Consider the following 19,520-nt stretch of genomic DNA (forward strand, 5'->3'; position numbering starts at 1 on the left):
ACTTCTTGCAGGAAAAGGTGGGGGAATAAATGCAATAATTAAGTACTGTGTAAAATAGTACTACCAGTTGCCAGCAGCCATCAAAAACCTTTGAGGAAAAAGCTTTAGTCATCAGCGCCCATTAAGAAAATAACTGTTAATTATCCACCAGCCTTTTCAACAGACACCACACATGTTTCCAACTTGCATGCAAGAGATTCTTGGCTTTAGTTTTTTTAAAAAATGAAAGATTTCACTGAATGAAATCCAATTTTAAGTGATCTCAGTAGCTTGGGAGGTGGAACAGGTTTGTTGTGTGTGTGAAATTCAAAAATTAAAGTAATTTAGGGTGGGGTGTTTTTTGTTTGCTGTATTTTGTTGTATTTTAAAAATGCAGTTTGAAGCCAACACCTTTAAAAGATTATTTTTTAAAAAAATGCGATTAAGTACAATTTGAGGGAGGACGGGAGAGAAGACACTTTTAATTCAGCTCAGCAAAATGCAGAATGCTCATTGGTTTTTAAGAAGCTCAGCCAAGTTGCAGCTTAGAAAAACCTTCAGGAGAATGAAAGTTTCTCTAAAACTCTAGAGAAGGGGCAAAGCAGCGTGTTGCTGCACAATTCTTGGAGGGAACATCATATTTGCAACCATAAATCACAAGGCAAGGGAGAACATCTGGAACACAGTTTATTCCAGTGATGGGGCAGGAAACAAATCAATGCCCCTCTCCCAGTTTCCCAGTTATGGGAAAGATTTGGGAGTGGAGGTCGGTGGGTGAAATTTGCAGATCTGGGGAAGTTTAAATCTCTTTCTTCCCGCGCTCTCTGCAGAGAGTGAAGAGAGAGATTGGCACATTTGGAAGGGGGAAAAAAAATCATTTTCTTCCCCTCTCCCCCTTTTCCACACCCAGCTCGGATTCTGACATCACCAATTGCTCCAGAAGGAGGCGGCGGCCAAGGGCAGCCCTTCAAAACAAGCTGCACTTTCCGCCGCCTCGGCCAGCCCTGTGAAGAAAAGCCCAGCCAGCCTCAGTGGCTAACAACCCCAGCCGGTGAGTAGCCCAAACACACACACACACCTTGGAGGGAGTGGGAGGCTGGGACGGGGGACGGGAGGAAGAGATTTTAAGGGAAATTATGGATCCTTCTTTAAATGCAAAAAGGAAAAGGTTGGGAGCCGGATGTGAGAAGGAAGGGAAGAGATGCAGAAAAACGACCTAGGATCTTGGTGCGAATTAAGAGAGGAACTTTGCTAACAAAGGAGGCTGGAAAGGAAGGTGCGGAGAAGGTGATTTTAAATAACTTCAGCCGGAGCAATTCTTCCTCTTCCGCGCCGCCCTTTTAGCTTAGGGGTGCCTTCTTTCTGCTGCCGTTTGGGAGTGGGGGGGGGGGAGGACGCGTCTTAAAACCCTGCTTTTCCCCTTGCAATTTTTCCTTTTTTTGCACTGCGCTTATTTCAGATGCAAGGCAGGTAGGGGAGATCAAGGAGTGTTCGTGTGGGTCGGTCTAAAATGCAAAGTATATACCCCCCCCACCCCCGGTCTGAGAAAGAAGCAGCAAGCTTGGATTTTACAGAGCAGGGGGGGGGTTAAATCCGTTTCTTGCCTTTTTTTTTATAAAAAACCCCCCCACAAAGTTAGCACCGTCGGGCTTCTCCAGATTGGATGAAAGTAGATCTTTCTCTCGTGTGCGCGTTTTAAAAGTTGTTTCCTGGCATGTTTCCCTGGAATTGAGCCCCCACACGGGTGGCCGGCATTTCTTGTGGGTTGTCGACTGTCTCCCCTCTAGTGGGGCGAAAGGGGATTACTGCTGGATTCAGCCGAGTTTTTCACCACACGTCGGTTTTCGCTTTGGGGTTGCGTCTTGGCTTGCTTTGCATTTTTAACCTGCAGGCGGGCGCGTGCGTCAGCTAAGTGTAAATTCTGCTTCGTGGCTTTATTATTACCCACACGAGGGCCATCATCATAGCTGAGCAACAAGCAGCTCGTGGATGGCTTGCAAAAAGTCCCAGGTTCAGATCCTGTCAAACTCCAGTTAAGAAAGGATCAAGGAACCAGAGGGAGAGGCCTCAGAGTCAGGGCATCGGTGGGCCTTGCCCATTATTGCCTGCACTGGCTGGCAGCAGCAGCTCTGCAGGGCTTCAGGCAAGGGAGTCTTTTTCCAGCTCTACCTGGTAGCGCCAGGTGTGGAACCTTGGACTTATTTGCATGGAAAGCAGATGCTGAATTACTCCCCCCACCCCCGGAATCGAATCTCCTAAATGCAAAGCAGTAGCTGAACAAAGGACATTTATGCTCATCCCAGCTGCTGTGAGTCTCCCAGGATTGACACCGCAAGTGGCTAGAATATATGCCTGTGGCAAGGTGGAGGGGTGGCCTGGCATGCTTCCCTCCCCTCCCCAAAGAGAAGTCATTTGCATATTGAAACAAGTCATTTGCATATTGAACCAATTCCATCGCTATGGGGATCGGTTTCAGGAGGGTGCAAAATGTAATGCATAGATCTATCCACATTTAGGTTAAAAAAACCAACCGACCACAGTTCTCATGCACACTCAGCTCACATTCAAAGCAAATGATTCCCCCCCCCCCGAAGAATCCTGGGAAATTTAGTTGCCCCCTCACCGATCTACAGTTCCCAGCACCCTTGCCAAATGGCGGTTTTCATGATTCCTTGGAGGAAGTCATGTGCTTTAAATGTGCATTAAGTTTATTGTGTGGATCTGTCCAGTTGCTTCATATCTGGAAATTTGTGAATGCACTTAAAAGGGGTGGGGGGTGGGAGAACCCCCTTATGATTGTATGAACATATGAAACCATTGTTAACATTTTGGCCAGCCTCGTAGAACCGTATTTTGTATGCTAACGTTAAGAAGAATGTCATGTTCCCCATCTGCTTGGAACAGGTCTTAAGGACAGCTTAAAAGGCAATTCTTTTTATTTACTAGACATCTAAAGGTCTCTAAGTGACTAACAAACAATTTAAAAGCCTACTCCCAAATAAATTTTACCAGTAACACCATTCATTTTAAAAAACTGTATTTCTATGTGTGTGGATTAGACATGCTGTCTGCTCACCCACCCAAAGGGGATGGAGTGGGCTGGAGGCTGAATCAATAAGAAATCCTTGTTGGTACAGATTTCTTTGAAAAGAAGCTTTTGTGGTGCCCTCGAGATGCTTGCCGAACCATCCCTGTGACTGGTTCTGCGGATGCAAATCCTGCAAGATCGAGCAAACGAAACTCAAGAGACTATCCATGTCAAAATGGTTGGCATGAATCAGGCCACAAATGAGCACTGGTGCATATTTAGAAGTTTTGGTGGTTGTTGTACCTGCGTCTCGAAGAGGAATTTTAGAGGAGCTCGATTTCAAGAGCACTTAGCTGATTTCACAACTTGTTTAGCATTTGGAGTATTTTGAATAAGGAGCCTGTGGCAAGGCGTTAAAAGCAGTATCATACCAAATCAAAGAGTCATGGCTTCCCCCAAAGAATTCTGGGAGATGTAGTTTAAGGGTGCTGAGAGTTCTTAGGAGACTGCCTAGTCCCCTCATAGAGCTACGATACCCTGGGAAGAAGGATTGGTTGTTAAACCACTCTGGGAATTGTAGCACTGGGAGGGGGGATAGGGAATCTCCTAACAAGTTTAAGCACCTTTAACATACTACAGCTCCCAGGATTCTTTGGAGAAAGCCGTGACTATTTAACGTGGAGTCGTAGTGCTTTAAATATGTGAATGGGGCCAGAATCTAGAATGCTGAACTACCAATCAGAACGAATTTGGAATGCCAAACAGCCAATTAGAGGGAAAGTGATGAAGTGCATTATATTTCTGCACAAATCGACGGGGAGAGGCATTTATTTATTTGCAATAAGAATATCTATAATATAAGGGGTGGAGAATCATGGCGGTGTAGACTGAAATCATGAATACACCGTTGGATGATAAAATACTGAGCAGATGACTGGCACGGAATCAAATTCTCAAAAAAAACCCCACTAACTTGGTGAAACAAAAAGGTTTGCCATAGGGGCCAGAATATCAACACTGCAGGTGTTTGTCTGATTTTTATAGAAACATTGTTCCAAAATGCTACATATGCTTTATGGTGCTGCTGCTGTGCTTTTAAAATAACACAGTGTTTTGGAATGGAAATGAAGAGGTTCAGTGGTTATGTTGAGCAAGTATTGTCCCAGATGCATACAATTTATCAGGGATAACAGCTGGGCCATACTTGACACTTTTCAATCTCAAGTTGTTGAGGTTTTTTTTTTTTTGATAGTGTCAAGGGATTGAATGTGAGGCTTTGGGACTGCGTAGGAATCCTTCCTCTTTAATTCCAAGTGGAAAATCTGCAGCTTGTTTCTCTCTGCACATGCCCAGAGGCACTATTATTTACGGTATTATAGCCAACTTCACCTGAACCTGCTTCTTTAAGGAAAGGGTGTGTAGCTAAGGAGGGGAGGCGGCTGTGCTTAATGGGTGTGGCTAAAGGGGGAGTGGCAGTGGAGATGGAGGGGGGGGGTCAAAGGAGACGTGTGAATTTGAGAACTTCACAGAATTTGAGAAGTTCTGTATAAGGCAGTTTCCTGCGATATATGCGGAGTTAGCCACTGGTCCATCTAACTGAGGGCTGTCTACACTGACTGGCAGCAGCTCCCAAGGGTTTTAGAGAGGAAGTCTCTCTCAGCCCTGCTTGGAGAAGCCTGGGTTTGAACTTGAGACCTTCTGCATGAAAAACAGGAGCTGTAGCACTGAGCTACAGCCCTTCCCAGCATCCAGCTCTCTCACAGGAGGGAATTTATCCAGGGAGGGAATCGCATTCAAGCAGAAATCTCTTCTGGCGGATCCAAATTGTGTGCATTCGAGGGTGGCAGCCACACAAATATTTGCTCTGCGCTGTCCCCGGTGGTTCGGTTCCAAGGGGAAGAAGGTACAGCACCTGTCGGCGAGGCTGAGGTCAAGGGAAGGGCTGTCGCTCAGAAGCAGAAGCCCTCTGGTTCAGTCCTGAGGACTAGGAATCTTCTTCTTTGGCGATCCCTCGTAGCCGAGTGAGATGGTCTTCTGTGGAGGCCAATTCTGGATCCACACGTCCACAGTGGGGACATAGGTTTCTGGGCAGGAGTTGATCATGATGAGAGTTTGCCAAGCGTGTCTTCCTCTTAGCACGTCCTGAGTTTGAGTGTCTTCAAAGCCCATGACACCTTTGCTAAAGGCTGTTCTCCAATTGTAGCGCTCGCAGGCCAATTCCGAGCCTGAAACCCTGGAGAGCCTCTGCCAGTCCGTGTAGACAATATGGAGCTAGATGGATGAAGGGTTTGACTTAGCGGAAGGCAGTATCCTATTGGACAGGTCCCTGCCCTGAGGAACTTGCAATTGTTTTGATAGCTATGGCCATTCCGGGGGTGGGGGTGGGAATCTTTGGGAAAGCGTGCCTTGGTTTGGGAACGCTTTGGTTTTGGAACGGACTTCCGGAACGGATTAAGTTTGAGAACCAAGGTAGCACTGAATATCGTTTTCCACAACATATACCCATACCTGCCAAGTCCCGGACTGCAGAATCCGGGACCGGCAGCCGCATGACACCAGAAGTTGCGTCTACGCTTTGCCCATCTATGGGCACCAAAAATGGCCGGCGCCGGCAACGGAAGTCACATCTATGCATGTCCGGAAGTGCGTAGACGCAACTTCCGGTGTCGCTCTGCCCATCTATGGGCACCAAAAATGGCCGCCGCCGACACCGGAAGTTGTGTCTACGCATGTCCAGAAGTGCATAGACGCGACTTCCAGTGTCAGCGGCAGCCATTTTTTGTGCCCATAGATGGGCAAAGCAGGGAAAAAAATTATGGCTGCTGGCAGGAGAATATAAGGGAGAATAACGGGAGACGAAGAAATACGGGGGACCGCCGGGAAATGGTATGAAAAAACGGGGTTTCCCGGGGAAAACGGGGTACTTGCCAGCTATGTATACCCCCTGTACCTTGGTATATGCCGTCTTGTACACATCACTCGGCTGCAGAACTGTGCCGCAAATTTTGCAGAAGTGTGAATGTCAAAAGCCGCCTGCATTTCGATTCGTGAGTTGTTTTGGAAAGTACGAATTAAGTCAGTTTGCCTTTGATTGCAAACTGAATTGAATTTCCCCACCTTCTCCCCTCCCTGGTCTCCCTTAACCTGCTTTTTAAAGAAGTCCTAAGCACTGCAGGGTCACAAGGGCCGGGGCTAAAACTTTGCGCGAACTCTGCCCAAACCCCGTTTCCTGAAAGTGCCATCTTAGGTGAGCCAAGGGGCCGAGGGCTTGCAAGGCATGGGAAAGTTTTGCTAAGAATCGCACAGCTGTCATCGGCCATGACTCTGCCGTGGCTGGCTGAGGGGCAGAAGTCAGGCACACCCCAAAGTTGAACAGAGCATAGTGGAGAGAGAGAGAGAGAAAATGCCACTCAGGATCTTGACAGACGGTCGCTTCCCCGCCCGGTTATCCTGTGGATGAACTGCTCCTTTGCTCCCGTCAAGTTCGTGAGTCAACCTTCGAAATGGGAATAAAAAAATAAAAAATTTCTTCCAGTAGCACCTTAGAGACCAACTAAGTTTGTCATAGGTATGAGCTTTCGTGTGCATGCACACTTCTTCAGATACACTGAAACAGAAGGGATGGGAGTCTCGGGGCCAACAAGCGAGGAAAGAGCTACGCTTTGGGAATTAGTGGCACATCCGACAATGACGTGGTTTTGTCCTCAGAATATTGCGGTGGCTGATTTAATGTGTTTAATCAGAGGAAAACAATTGCTGACATTTATTAAGGGTTGGGAACCTTCTTACGGACTTGTTGCATGGAAGAAGAAAAATGAGCTCGTAATATCTGGATTTGAAGATGGAAAAATATTGGCTTGTAGAAAATAGAATAGTTGGATGTCCAATTTGAGTGGATACTTTGAATAAGTTACTATATTTAGCCGACAGACAGAGAATTAGAAGCCTTTTCATATTTTTCTTCTCTCTCTCTTATTTTTTAAAAATTATTTGCTTTATTAACAATCTCATATCATATGACACATTTCATACAGCATACCTCGTATAACATATACATATGTATTGTACATCTTCTTGAGTAAACATATATATAAACCGTGTAAGCAAAAACCATATAAAAGTAGTATTCTGTTTACTTACATAAATTAAACTAAATTTTATTTTTACTATCTTTTGTTGTCTTATCTATTTATTAACATGAATTAAAGAAAGAAAAAACCAAAAAGAGAGAGAGAAAGGTGTAGTTTGACTTCCTATCATTTCCCGGTGTATAACCTTATTCTAGTAATGAATATACCTAACATTATTGAGTTATTCTTTATATTCCTTCTAATACATTCTTACAACAGTTAGTACCTTTTGACTTATTTCTCATATGTTTCACTATATCATAGAATCATAGAGTTGGAAGAGACCACAAGGGCCATCCAGTCCAACCCCCTGCCAAGCAGGAAACACCATCAAAGCATTCCTGACAGATGGCTGTCAAGCCTCTGCTTAAAGACCTCCAATGAAGGAGACTCCACCACACTCCTTGGCAGCAAATTCCACTGCTGAACAGCTCTTACTGTCAGGAAGTTCTTACTAATGTTTAGGTGGAATCTTCTTTCTTTTAGCTTGAATCCATTGTTCCGTGTCCGCTTCTCTGGAGCAGCAGAAAACAACCTTTCTCCCTCCTCTATATGACATCCTTTCATATATTTGAATATGGCTATCATATCACCCCTTAACCTTCTCTTCTCCAGGCTAAACATACCCAGCTCCCTAAGCCGTTCTTCATAAGGCATTGTTTCCAGGCCTTTGACCATTTTGGTTACCCTCTTCTGGACACGCTGCCATAGACATTATACCACTGTTATAATTTCATAAATATTTCTTAAATTCATCCCATTTTTGTACGAATACTTGTCTTGTGTTGCCTCTCAAGCTATTGCGCCATTTCTACATATTCCTGTAATTTATTTTGCCGGTCCTCACTCTCTTTTCTTTTTCTTTTCCCTTCTCTTTGCTCCTGTTTCTTTTAGATCAAGTTTTAAAATCATTCCTTTTATTCTGGTGTGTTATAAAAAAGATACTTGGTGTTGAGTATAAACCTTTGTATATCTTTTCACCAGCATCAATAGAAATTAAACGTTTTGGGGAAGAGAATATTGTGGTAGGTTCTGGATCCGGAACCTCCCTCCCTATCACACCAATTTTTAGTTATCTTAAAAACCCCATCGGCATTAGCTCAATGTAGGGGACCCTTGCAACACCTGCAGCTCTTTTATGGCGGAACGGAATATTGCAGAACCTAGTGTTCACCAGAGATTTTGGACTACAATTCCCATCAGCCCCTAGTTCAATATACAGGACAGAAGATTGCAGAGTGATGGAGCTGTGGATGGCGGACGTTTCAAGCTGGAAGAAAAGGAGAGTGCCACAGGCCTATGATGGAAATGTGGCAGCTCAGAAAGTGGTCTTCTACTGAGTCAGATCATTGATCCATCTAGCTCAGTATTGTCTACACCAGGGGTGGCCAACTCCCAAGAGACTGCGATCTACTCACAGTTAAAAACTGGCAGTAATCTACCCCCTTTTTGGGGGGTTCAGGTCAAAGTTGTTGGGCTTTTTTTGCGGAAGAGGAAGGCCCGTTCTTTAGGGCAGTGTTTCTCAACCAGTGTGCCTCCAGATGTTTTGGGACTACAACTCCCATCATCCCTAGCTAGCAAGACCAGTAGTCAGGAATGATGGGAGTTGTAGTCCCAAAACATCTGGAGGCACACTGGTTGAGAAACACTGCTTTAGGGGTTCAGGTCAAAGTTGTTGCGTTCTTTTTATGGGCTGCAGGGCTAAAATGTTTAGCTTTTTTTCTTCTCTTTTTCTTGGAGGTGAAATAAATTACCTGCTAAAGGGAGGGGAGGGGGTCGAAAGCTCAGCGGAGCGGAAAGGTTTTATTGTTTGTTATTGTATGGTTGTATGTTGTGAAAGTAAGAAAATAATAAGAATTTATTATTTAAAAAATGTTTAGCTTTTTTAGGGGAGCCAAAGTTCTTGGGCTTCTTTGGGGGGGTTAGCCAGTGATCTACCAGTGATCTACTACAAATGTACAGTGATCTACCGGTAGATCACGATCTACCTGTTGGACATGCCTGGTGTACACTGTGTCCTGTTCTGGGCAACACAATTTAAGAAGGATGTCGACAAGCTGGAACGTGTGCAGAGGAGGGCAACCAAGAGGATCAAGGATCTGGAAACCAAGCCTTGTGAGGAACAGTTGAGGGAGCTGGGTATGTTTAGCCTGGAAAAGAGGAGCCTGGGAGGAGATAGCATTGCCATCTTCAAATATCTTAAGGGCTGTCACGTGGAAGAAGGAGCAAGCTTGTTTTCTCCTGTTCTGGAGGGCAGGACCTGAACTAATAGCTTCAAGTTACAAGAAAGGAGATTCCGACTAAACACCAGGAAGAACTTTCAGACAGTAAGAGCTGTTTGACAGTGGAACGGACTTCCTCAGGAAGTTGTGGCCTCTCCTTCCTTGGAGGTTTTTAAACAGATGTTGGATGGCCATCTGTCATGGATGCTTTGAGATTCCTGCATTGCAGGGGGTTGGACTAGATGAGCCTTGGGATTCCTTCCAACTCTACAGTTCCATGACTGGCAGTGACTTTCTGGGATTTCGGACAGGGGTCTCCACCAGCTGCACCTGGAGACTTGGGACTTCCTGCACTGCAAAGCACAGGCTCTTCCACTAAACTCCAGTCCTTTCCTTAAAATTAAAGGAGGATAAACCACTGAGCCTAGGACTTGCTGATCAGAAGGTCGGCGGTTCGAATCCCTGTGACGGGGTGAGCTCCCGTTGCTTGGTCCCAGCTCCTGCCAACCTAGCAGTTCGAAAGCATGTCAAAATGCAAGTAGATAAATAGGAACCGCTACAGCGGGAAGGTAAATGGCGTTTCCATGTGCTGCTCTGGTTTGCCAGAAGCGGCTTTGTCATGCTGGCCACATGACCTGGAAGCTATACGCCGGCTCCCTCGGCCAATAATGCGAGATGAGCGTGCAACCCCAGAGTCGGTCACGACTGGACCTAATGGTCAGGGGTCCCTTTACCTTTTTACCTAGTCCTCATGGTTCTCGGTCAAGGGTTAAATGAAACAGGAGCACAGGGAATCAGCATGCACCTTTGCTCCATCTTGCTCAGAAATGTCTACATGAGACCACATAACACCAATCCTGAAAGACCTACATTGGCTCCCAGTACGTTTCTGAGCACAATTCAAAGTGTTGGTGCTGACTTTTAAAGCCCTAAACGGCCTCGGCCCAGTATACCTGAAGGAGCGTCTCCACCCCCCATCATTGAGCCCAGACACTGAGGTCCAGCACTGAGGTCCAGCGTGAGGTTACAGGGAACCAGGCAGAGGGCCTTCTCGGTGGTGGCGCCCGCCCTGTGCAACGCCCTCCCATCAGATGTCAAAGAAAAAAACAACTATATGACATTTAGAAGACATCTGAAGGCAGCCCTGGTTAGGGAAGTTTTTAATGACTGATGTTTTAATGTATTTTTAATCTTTTGTTGGAAGCCGCCCAGAGTGGCTGGGGAAACCCAGACAGATGGGCGGGGTAGAAATATAGTATTATTATTATTATTTATTACACTGAATGACAGTGGCTTTCCGGGATTTCAGACAGCAAGCTTTCCCAATCCTACCCAGAGATGCTGGGAACCGAACCCGTGACCCACTGCATGCAGGGCAGTTGCTCTACCACTGAACCACGGCCTGTCCACAAATGCCATCCTACGTTTGTGGGTTTTGAGGGGGAGCTTTCCCAAGGCCCTCTTTAAAACTGCTCCCTTTCCCTTATGGGGTATTCCAGAGCTCTTATAGAGTCCTTAAGTGGGTTACCTATCAGTAGGAGAAAAATAACAGAGGCCAACCAGAGTATATTGAGAAGCAAAGCGGCTAGTAAACCTGATCTTTATTGAAGGAAAATTAACTGTTGCAATAGGGTCCCCACTCACCACACGCAGGAGGGTGGAGAACCCAGAACAATGGTGCGCAAGCTCTTATACAGACTTGAAATTGCCCGCCCTGTAGCCCAAGACCACCCCCTTAAAACATCATACATACATCACAGAAGGAGGCGGTCTACAGCCAGGATACCTGATAATGATCACTGATTGCATTACCTGAGCAGCCTGGCCATTCTTTTGTGGCCATTTACTTTAGTTCCTGAATCCAGGTCGCAGGCTCACCCTGTTCATACATAAATATGCCCTTAAGGCAGGATTTGCAAGCAAAAAGACAATGGGAAGGCTTTCCTCATTTGCCTCCCTTACTGCAGAGGAATATTTGAGGTCAATGGGAGAGTCGGAACGGCTTCAGGATTGCTCTCCCATACTTTTTCAGACACATGGTTCATATATTTAGATAGGTGTGGCTTTATGAATATTTAGTCTATATTTGAGACCTTGAAATTTTTATAACACTCTTTTGCAAACTCCCTTTAACGGATTTATTTTTTTTTACTTTCTGCAAGGCCAGGATATTTCTCCCCAGTTTCGTCTGTCCCTCCACAGCATGGCGTGGAGAGGGAAAGTTGGAGTTTGGTTTGGAACAAAGCACTTGGGTTTTCCTTTCGGCAGGCCAAGGCAGGAAGCTGAATAGCTGTTGAACAAACGGGTACACAATAGGCAGGGGTCAAAAAGTTTGCCCTGAATGGAGCAGGGGCCACTCGAGGGTGGGCTGGGGGTACAGTTTGAGAGAGAAGCAGAAGGCATTTGCAGCCCTGATTGTCCAAGGTGGGAGACTTGGTACCAGCTCATCCATTTGCCAATCCCAAACTAAGACACAGGCCTTGTTCCTCCTGCTCAAATGTCTCCCTTAGAAAAAGGGAATACGGGCCCTCAGCTGGGTGTTTTAGGGTTGGGTCAAGGTTTACTGAATTTACAAAGCCCTTCCCACAACAGAAAAATCCTGAAGCAACCGGAATGAAACCCAGGAATGAAAAAAAAGACAAAGATATATAGACCCCAAACAACCAGCCATGGATACCGGCCAAATTCCTGGGAAAACAGAAATGGTGAAAAGTTGGTACCATAAAACCATAGAATTGTAGGGTTGAAAGGGGATCCCAAAAATCATCTAGTCCAACCCCCTGCAATGCAGGAATCTCCACTAGATCATACACGATAGCTGACCTTTGCTTAAAAACCTCCGACAAAGGAGAGTTCGCCACCTCCCTAGGGAGTCTATTCCACTGTCCAACAACCCTCACTGTCAGAAAGTTCTTCCAAATGTTTGGTTAGAGTCATTTTTCTTGTCATTTGAATCTATTGGTTTGGTTTCTACCCTCTGGAACAGCATAGAACAGGCATCCCCAAACTGCGGCCCTCCAGATGTTTTGGCCTACAACTCCCATGATCCTTAGCTAAGAGGACCAGTGGTCAGGGATGATGGGAATTGTAGTCCAAAACATCTGGAGGGCCGAAGTTTGGGAATGCTTGTCATAGAATCATAGAATTGTAGCTGGAAGGGACCCTGAGGGCCATCTAGTCCGACCCTCTGCAATGCAGGAATTTGCAGCTGTCCCATACAGGGATCGAACCTGCAACCTTGGCGTTATCAGCACCTCACTCTAACCAAATTACCGGTAGCTATCCAGGATCACAGAACCCATTTTGGGTACCGCAATCTTGTGCACTCATGAACCACCCTCTTGCCCCCCCCCCCAAGCACTGTGGTGTTTGCCCATTCTTTGTGGATATGTTTGTATTGGGGGAGAGAAAGGGTTAATATGCTGACCAATAAGAAAGCCTGGGGGCGGAGCCTACCTGATTTTGAGGCTCAGCCCAGAGGTTTTGACAGTTCAGTTGGTTCTTTTGGGGTGGGGGAGATTATAGAGGAGTCAGAGTGAGTGAGAGGCAGGGACAAGGCTGAGAGGGAATAGAGTGACGGCGTTTCGAATATATTTCAAAACTTGTTTGTGTTTGAAATAAACTTTAATCTTCATCGTTAGCTCTACCTGACTGAGACTCAATACTTCACCAGGGAACCCTGGTTTTCCCCCACAAAATTGGTGGCAGTGGAAGAATAAAAAAATTGGATGATGTGCCATATCTCTGAGAGTGATTGCTTCCCTGTGAGCTGGTGATCTGCATTTTGTCTGAGCTGAAACAGCTTTGTCCATTCATCGTACCACTGAAGGATCCTGACAGTAAGAGCTGTTCGGCAGTGGAATTTGCTGCCAAGGAGTGTGGTGGAGTCTCCTTCTTTGGAGGTCTTCAAGCAGAGGCTTGACAGGCATATGTCAAGAATGCTTTGATGGTGTTTCCTGCTCGGCAGGGGGTTGGACTGGATGGCCCTTGTGATCTCTTCCAACTCTATGATTCTATGATCCCAGATACTGAAATTGAAATACCTGTCACTGACTGAATATTGAATACTCCCCTATAAATCCTGATCCTATACAATGTTCTTCAGCAGATCCAGGTTTCTCTGGCCACAGCTGAGATTACTATTTGGAATAAGACCTATTTGAATAGTTTCCGAAGAGGCCTGTCAAAGCTATTTTGACATATTTTCACATATCCTTCCAGTTCGCATTCCTTATCTCATTCCTTCTCTGGGCTGTTTTGACAGATTGTGTACCGCTATTTCCCAGGGGGAGAAGGGCATCTGGCTGGACTTTTGTCGGAAACAGAATGCTTTGGTCTGGTCCAAGAAGGCAGTTCTTAGGTTAAGACTGTCTTCCTCAGACTGGCGGAACTTGAGGGCTCAGGCCAAGGCAGGGACTTGACTTTTACACCATTATACCGGCCAAAGGGTATCTTGCAGAATTTCCATGGCGGGGATCGAGAGAGACCCGGGCCTCCTCCAGACCATTGCTATTTTCTGGGATGCCAGCGGATACCAGGAAATTAGTTTTGTGCAATTGAAGCAGATTAGAGTGCTCTGTCGCCTTAGTCGCAGGCATATTCAAAGTCCATTTTAGGGGCCTAAGCCGGCCCGCCGGTCGGTTTAATCAGGCCCCTGTGGCAGTTTACTTCCTGGGGTAAAATCCTAAAAAAAACCCTCAACAACTTCAATCCTAAAAGAAGCTCAACAACATCAATCCTGTTATTGAGCTTTTTTATTATTTTACCCCAATCTTTACAAAAGCTCAACAACTTTGGTCGGCCCTTTGGTCGGCCAACACGGCCCTTCACGTCATCAAATCTTGCCCTCTTTGAAAAAAGTTTGGACACCACTGATTTTTTGCTGTTAGGAAAGTGACAGGGAAATGCATTGAAAAGTGGAGAGTGGATGAATGGCCAATGGGAAGACGTTAAAGAAAAAACCCGGGATGGGCGCTCATTATAGCAAATTAGTATATTATATAGTATAGTATATTATATATATTATATTATATAGTATAGTATAGTATATTAGTATATTATATAGTATATTAGTATATTATAGCAAATTAGTAACTATAGCAAATTAGTAAAGGTAAAGGGACCCCTGACCATTAGGTCCAGTCGTGACCGACTCTGGGGTTGCGCGCTCATCTCGCATTATTGGCCGAGGGAGCCGGCGTATAGCTTCCAGGTCATGTGGCCAGCATGACAAAGCCGCTTCTGGCAAACCAGAGCAGCACATGGAAACGCCGTTTCCCTTCCCGCTGTAGCGGTTCCTATTTATCTACTTGCATTTTGACATGCTTTCGAACTGCTAGGTTGGCAGGAGCTGGGACCAAGCAACGGGAGCTCACCCCGTCACAGGGATTCGAACCGCCGACCTTCTGATCAGCAAGCCCTAGGCTCAGTGGTTTAGCCCACAGCGCCACCTGGGTCCCTAGCAAATCAGTACAGATGCATAATAAGGCAGGTTGTAATCTAACCCCTTCATAAACCAGGTGCAAGAAAATTAGGATGAATGTTCAACAAATAAGACACCTGGGAGAGCCCCTTGTACTACTCTGCACTAGGTTTCTCCAAGTCAGGCATCCCCAGACTTCGGCCCTCTAGATGTTTTGGACTACAATTCGCATCTTCCCTGACCACTGGTCCTGTTAGCTAGGGATCATGGGAGTTGTAGGCCAAAACATCTGGAGGGCCGCAGTTTGGGGATGCCTGCTCTAAGTGCAGAGTTAGAGAAAGAATGTTCCTTCACACTTTTGCTTGCTCTGTATTTTGTTAATATATATCAATTAATTCCCCCATTGCAAAAATGCAATCTTACCTGCCGAACTGAAGCTCACTTTAGCAAAATATCTCTCCAGGTTTTCCACTGATAAGATCCTATTCAGTGGGTTGTTGTTGTTGTTGAGTTGAGTCGTTTAGTCGTGTCCGACTCTTTGTGACGCCAGCTACTCCTGTCTTCCACTGCCTCCCGTAGTTTGGTCAAACTCATGTTGGTAGCTTTGAGAACACTGTCCAACCATCGTCCTCTGTCGTCCCCTTCTCCTTGTACCCTCCATCTTTCCCAACATTAGGGTCTTTTCCAGGGAGTCTTCTCTTCTCATGAGGTGGCCAAAGTCTTGGAGCCTCAGCTTCACGATCTGCCCTTCCAGCGAGCACTCAGGGCTGATTTCCTTCAGAATGGATAGGTTTGATCTTCTTGCAGTCCATGGGACTCTCAAGAGTCTCCTCCAGCACCACAATTCAAAAGCATCAATTCTTCGGCGATCAGCCTTCTTTATGGTCCAGCTCTCACTTCCATACATCACTACTACCATAGCTTTAACTATATGGACCTTTGTAGGCAAGGTGATGTCTCTGCTTTTTAAGATGCTGTCTAGGTTTGTCATTGCTTTTCTCCCAAGAAGCAGGCGTCTTTTAATTTTGTGACTGCTGTCACCATCTGCAGTGATCACGAAGCCCAAGAAAGTAAAATCTCTCACTGCCTCCATTTCTTCCCCTTCTATTTGCCAGGAGGTGGTGGGATTGGGTTTTTTGCAGAGTAGCATTCATAGTTTTATTTATTTATCAAATTTATATTTTGCCATTCCTCCCAAAGGAGAGCCCAGGTCCGTAAGTTTCTTAAAAAGCAAACAAACAAAAACACATGAAAACTATGAACATTTTCTAATTGGTCTGGATGCCCGTGAGACAGGAGCATAGGAAGGGGGGTGCGACCCTCCCTGGGTGTCATCAGTGAGGAGGGGGTGACAAAATGACAAAAATATGATTTTTTTAAATGGCCCCTTGTTGTTGTTTAGTCGTTTAGTCGTGTCCGACTCTTCGTGACCCCATGGACCATAGCACGCCAGGCACTCCTGTCTTCCACTGCCTCCCGCAGCAGTTTGGTCAAACTCATGTTCGTAGCTTCGAGAACACTGTCCAACCATCTCGTCCTCTGTCGTCCTCTTCTCCTGGTGCCCTCAATCTTTCCCAACATCAGGGTCTTTTCCAGGGAGTCTTCTCTTCTCATGAGGTGGCCAAAGTATTGGAGCCTCAGCTTCATGATCTGATGGGCTCACGAAACTTTTTAGTTCAGTCCAGAAATGTAATGTAAAGTGGCTGGCGCTAGGCGCCTGCCCACTGCCTCTCCCTCAGCTGAGGCCGAGGAGAGGCTCCACGCAGTGCCCCTGCCTTGGCTCGCCCCGTCCCCATGGGCGGGTCTTCTTTCTTTGGCTTCCTCCTGCCTTCTCACCCGCCTCCTGTATTCACGTTGCTTCCATCTTCCCCCCTAGTTGTCGTCCTTCCTTTGCTCTCGGATTTCTCCCCACTCCCTTCGCCGCTCCCCACCCCGCGTCTCTTTGATCTTCTCTCCCCTCGCCCATCACACCCCTCTTTTCTCTGCGGCGCCCCTGTCTGGTTTGCTGGAGGAGAGAAGTTGGAGGGCACCCGCCCAGTCCAGGAGGGGCTGCCTGCGGCTCCTCCTCGTCCCGGGCTCCTTGCAACCTCAGCAGCAGCAAGAGCAGCTGCCATGGGGGCAGGGCCAGGCAGGAGGGACTGCAAAGGGACAGAGCTCCTGGCAGTGCCCCAGAACGAAGTGGAGCCCCGGCCGACGCGCACGCCGCACCGGGCACCAGAGCACCTAGCTATGCTGCTGCCGTGAACCTAGGAAAGAAGATCTCCCTTGAACAACCCAAATGGAATTAGTTTGTCAACACGCTGAAGACCAAATTGTCTACAACCAGCCTATGTTTCCTTGAAAGTGAACTAGCTAACTGTGAGGGATGGTGGTCGGGAGCTGACAGATACGGAGCAAATCCAGACACAGACTTTTCTGGAGAGAAGGGTTTTCGTTGAGAATGTAGAGCAGGGAGTAGTCAACCTAAGGCCCGTGGGCCAGATGTGGCCCCATCGCCTTCTGAATCCGGCCCGCAGGCGGTCTGGGAATCAGCGTGTTTTTATATGAGTAGAATGAGTCCTTTTATTTAAAATGCATCTCTGGGTTATTTGTGGGGCATAATAATTCGTTCATTATTATTTTTTTCCAAAATATAGTCCGGCCCCCCACAAGGTCTGAGGGACAGTGGACCGGCCCCCTGCTGAAAAAGTTTGCTGACCCCTGATGTAGAGTCTTGAAAAGGCAAACCTTTACCCTCCTAAAACCATTTGCAGTCCTGCTCCTCCTCTGCATGTCACCCACACTTAGCAGGAATGTCCTGTCAGCGTCTTCCTCCTGTCACTCACACAACCACCCTGCAAGGTAGGCCAGTTCTGGTCTGGCACTCTAACCACAATGCTTGCCTGGCCCATTCAGTAACCATCAGGGCCGGCTCTACGGCCAGGGTGGGTGGTGCAGGGCGCCACGGCGCCGGCCCACCAGGGGGGGCACCACACAGCCGCGCCTGCCCGCCCGCTGGCCGCTCCGCCGTGCAGCAAGGCCGCCCGCCCACCGTGCAGCAGAGCCCTTGGCGACTGCACTGTGCGCTGAGCCCACCCGCCCGTCCACCTGCCGCGCTGGAAAACGGGGCGGCGGGGGGCGGCGGAGGGATCCATCGCACCACGGCGCCAGGGCGCTAAAGGTGCTTAAGACGGCCCTGGCAACCATGCTACATTTGCTCCGAGGTGCCTTGGTTGCACTGTATCCACCCCAAGCTGCAAAACTGGATATCGAGAGATTTAAAGCTGCGAAACTGTCCATCGAGAGACTGTGCATGTCAGCTCCTTTACTGGCTTGTAAGAAGGATTACTAAAATAACCTGTGTGACACATTTAGGAAACACTGTTTTGTTTGTTTGTGTGTGTGTGTTTTAGAAAACGGAAGCCACTGGCTGTGCCAAAAGGGTGACCCTTTGGCTGGCGTTTCCTTCCATTCTCCCTGGCAACTTTTTGCCCAAGTGGGGGAGAAGTCATTGAGATGAGTCCGGTACCATCATCTTAATTGTCCTAATAACATCCTTGTGAGAATCTTGAGGCTTATCATCCTGGGGCACGAGGAAACGATCCTTCACGGACAGCGTTGCTTCTGTCCTTCGGCTGATAGCGTTGATCCTGTCACATGCCATTTGTCAAATGGGCGTGGGGCTGTTAGAATAATCAAATAGTTGGAAGGAGACCTCCCAATGGTAGTCTAGTCCAGCTCCCTGCAATGCAGGAATCTCAGCTAAAGCATCCGTGGAAGGTGGCCATCCAACCTCTGCTTTAAAATGTCAAAGGAAGGAGAGTCCACAGCCTCCCGAGGGAGACCGTTCCACTGCTGAAGAGCTCTTACCGTCAGAAAGTTCTTCCTGATGTTGAGTCAGAATCTCCTTTCTTGCAGCTTGAATCCATTCGTTTGGGAGCAGGAGAAAACAAGCTTGCTCCCTCTTCCATGTGACAGCCCTTGAGGTATTTGAAGATGGCTATCCTATCTCCTCTCAGTCTCCTCTTTTCCAGGCTAAACATACCCAACTCTCTCATACAGCTTGGTTGCCAGGCCCTTGATCGTCTTGGTTGCCCTCCTCTGCACATATTCCAGCTGGTCAACATCCTTCTTAAATTGTAGTGCCCAGAACTGGACGTTTTGCAGGCTGCAAGATGTGTGTTTCGCCCACTGGGTACATTCAGACATGGGGAATGTTGTGTTGGTTTTCAGGATGATAAGGCTGGCGCTTCTGTTCCGATGTTCCTTTCACACGGTTGCATTATGGAATGGTGGCCTTTTGACCAATGCGCCGACACATCATGCAGAATTTCAGTCACCCCAGTAGGTGTCTAGGTTGGTCTGTTCACCCTAATGGACCAGCCTTCACCACATCTGGCAGATCTTCAGCTTTGGATATGGATAACAATGACAACAATAATTATTATTTATAGCCTGCCTATCTGGTTGGGTTTCCCCAGCCACTCTGGGTGGCTCCCAACAGAATATTAAACAGAATAAAGGTAAAGGTAAAGGGACCCCTGACCATTAGGTCCAGCCGTGACCGACTCTGGGGTTGCGCGCTCATCTTGCATTATTGGCCGAGGGAGCCGGCGTATAGCTTCCAGGTCATGTGGCCAACATGACAAAGCTGCTTCTGGCAAACCAGAGCAGCACATGGAAACGCCGTTTACCTTCCCGCTGTAGCGGTTCCTATTTATCTACTTGCATTTTGACGTGCTTTCGAACTGCTAGGTTGG

The 19,520-nt window shown here is 47.1% G+C and overlaps 1 protein-coding gene across 1 annotated transcript in view; it reads left to right on the forward strand.

The window, feature by feature from the left end:
- The first annotated feature begins 890 nt into the window (after positions 1-890).
- Positions 891-19,520, forward strand: part of EMP2 (epithelial membrane protein 2) — a 34,711-nt gene continuing 16,081 nt past the window's right edge. Inside the window, exon 1 of the mRNA XM_035130700.2 lies at positions 891-1,030. The gene's annotated coding sequence lies outside the window, so the exon portion shown is untranslated. The remainder of the gene's footprint in view (positions 1,031-19,520) is intronic.

This window comes from Zootoca vivipara, chromosome 14 (assembly GCF_963506605.1).
Source record: "Zootoca vivipara chromosome 14, rZooViv1.1, whole genome shotgun sequence".
Classification (NCBI taxonomy): domain Eukaryota; kingdom Metazoa; phylum Chordata; class Lepidosauria; order Squamata; family Lacertidae; genus Zootoca; species Zootoca vivipara.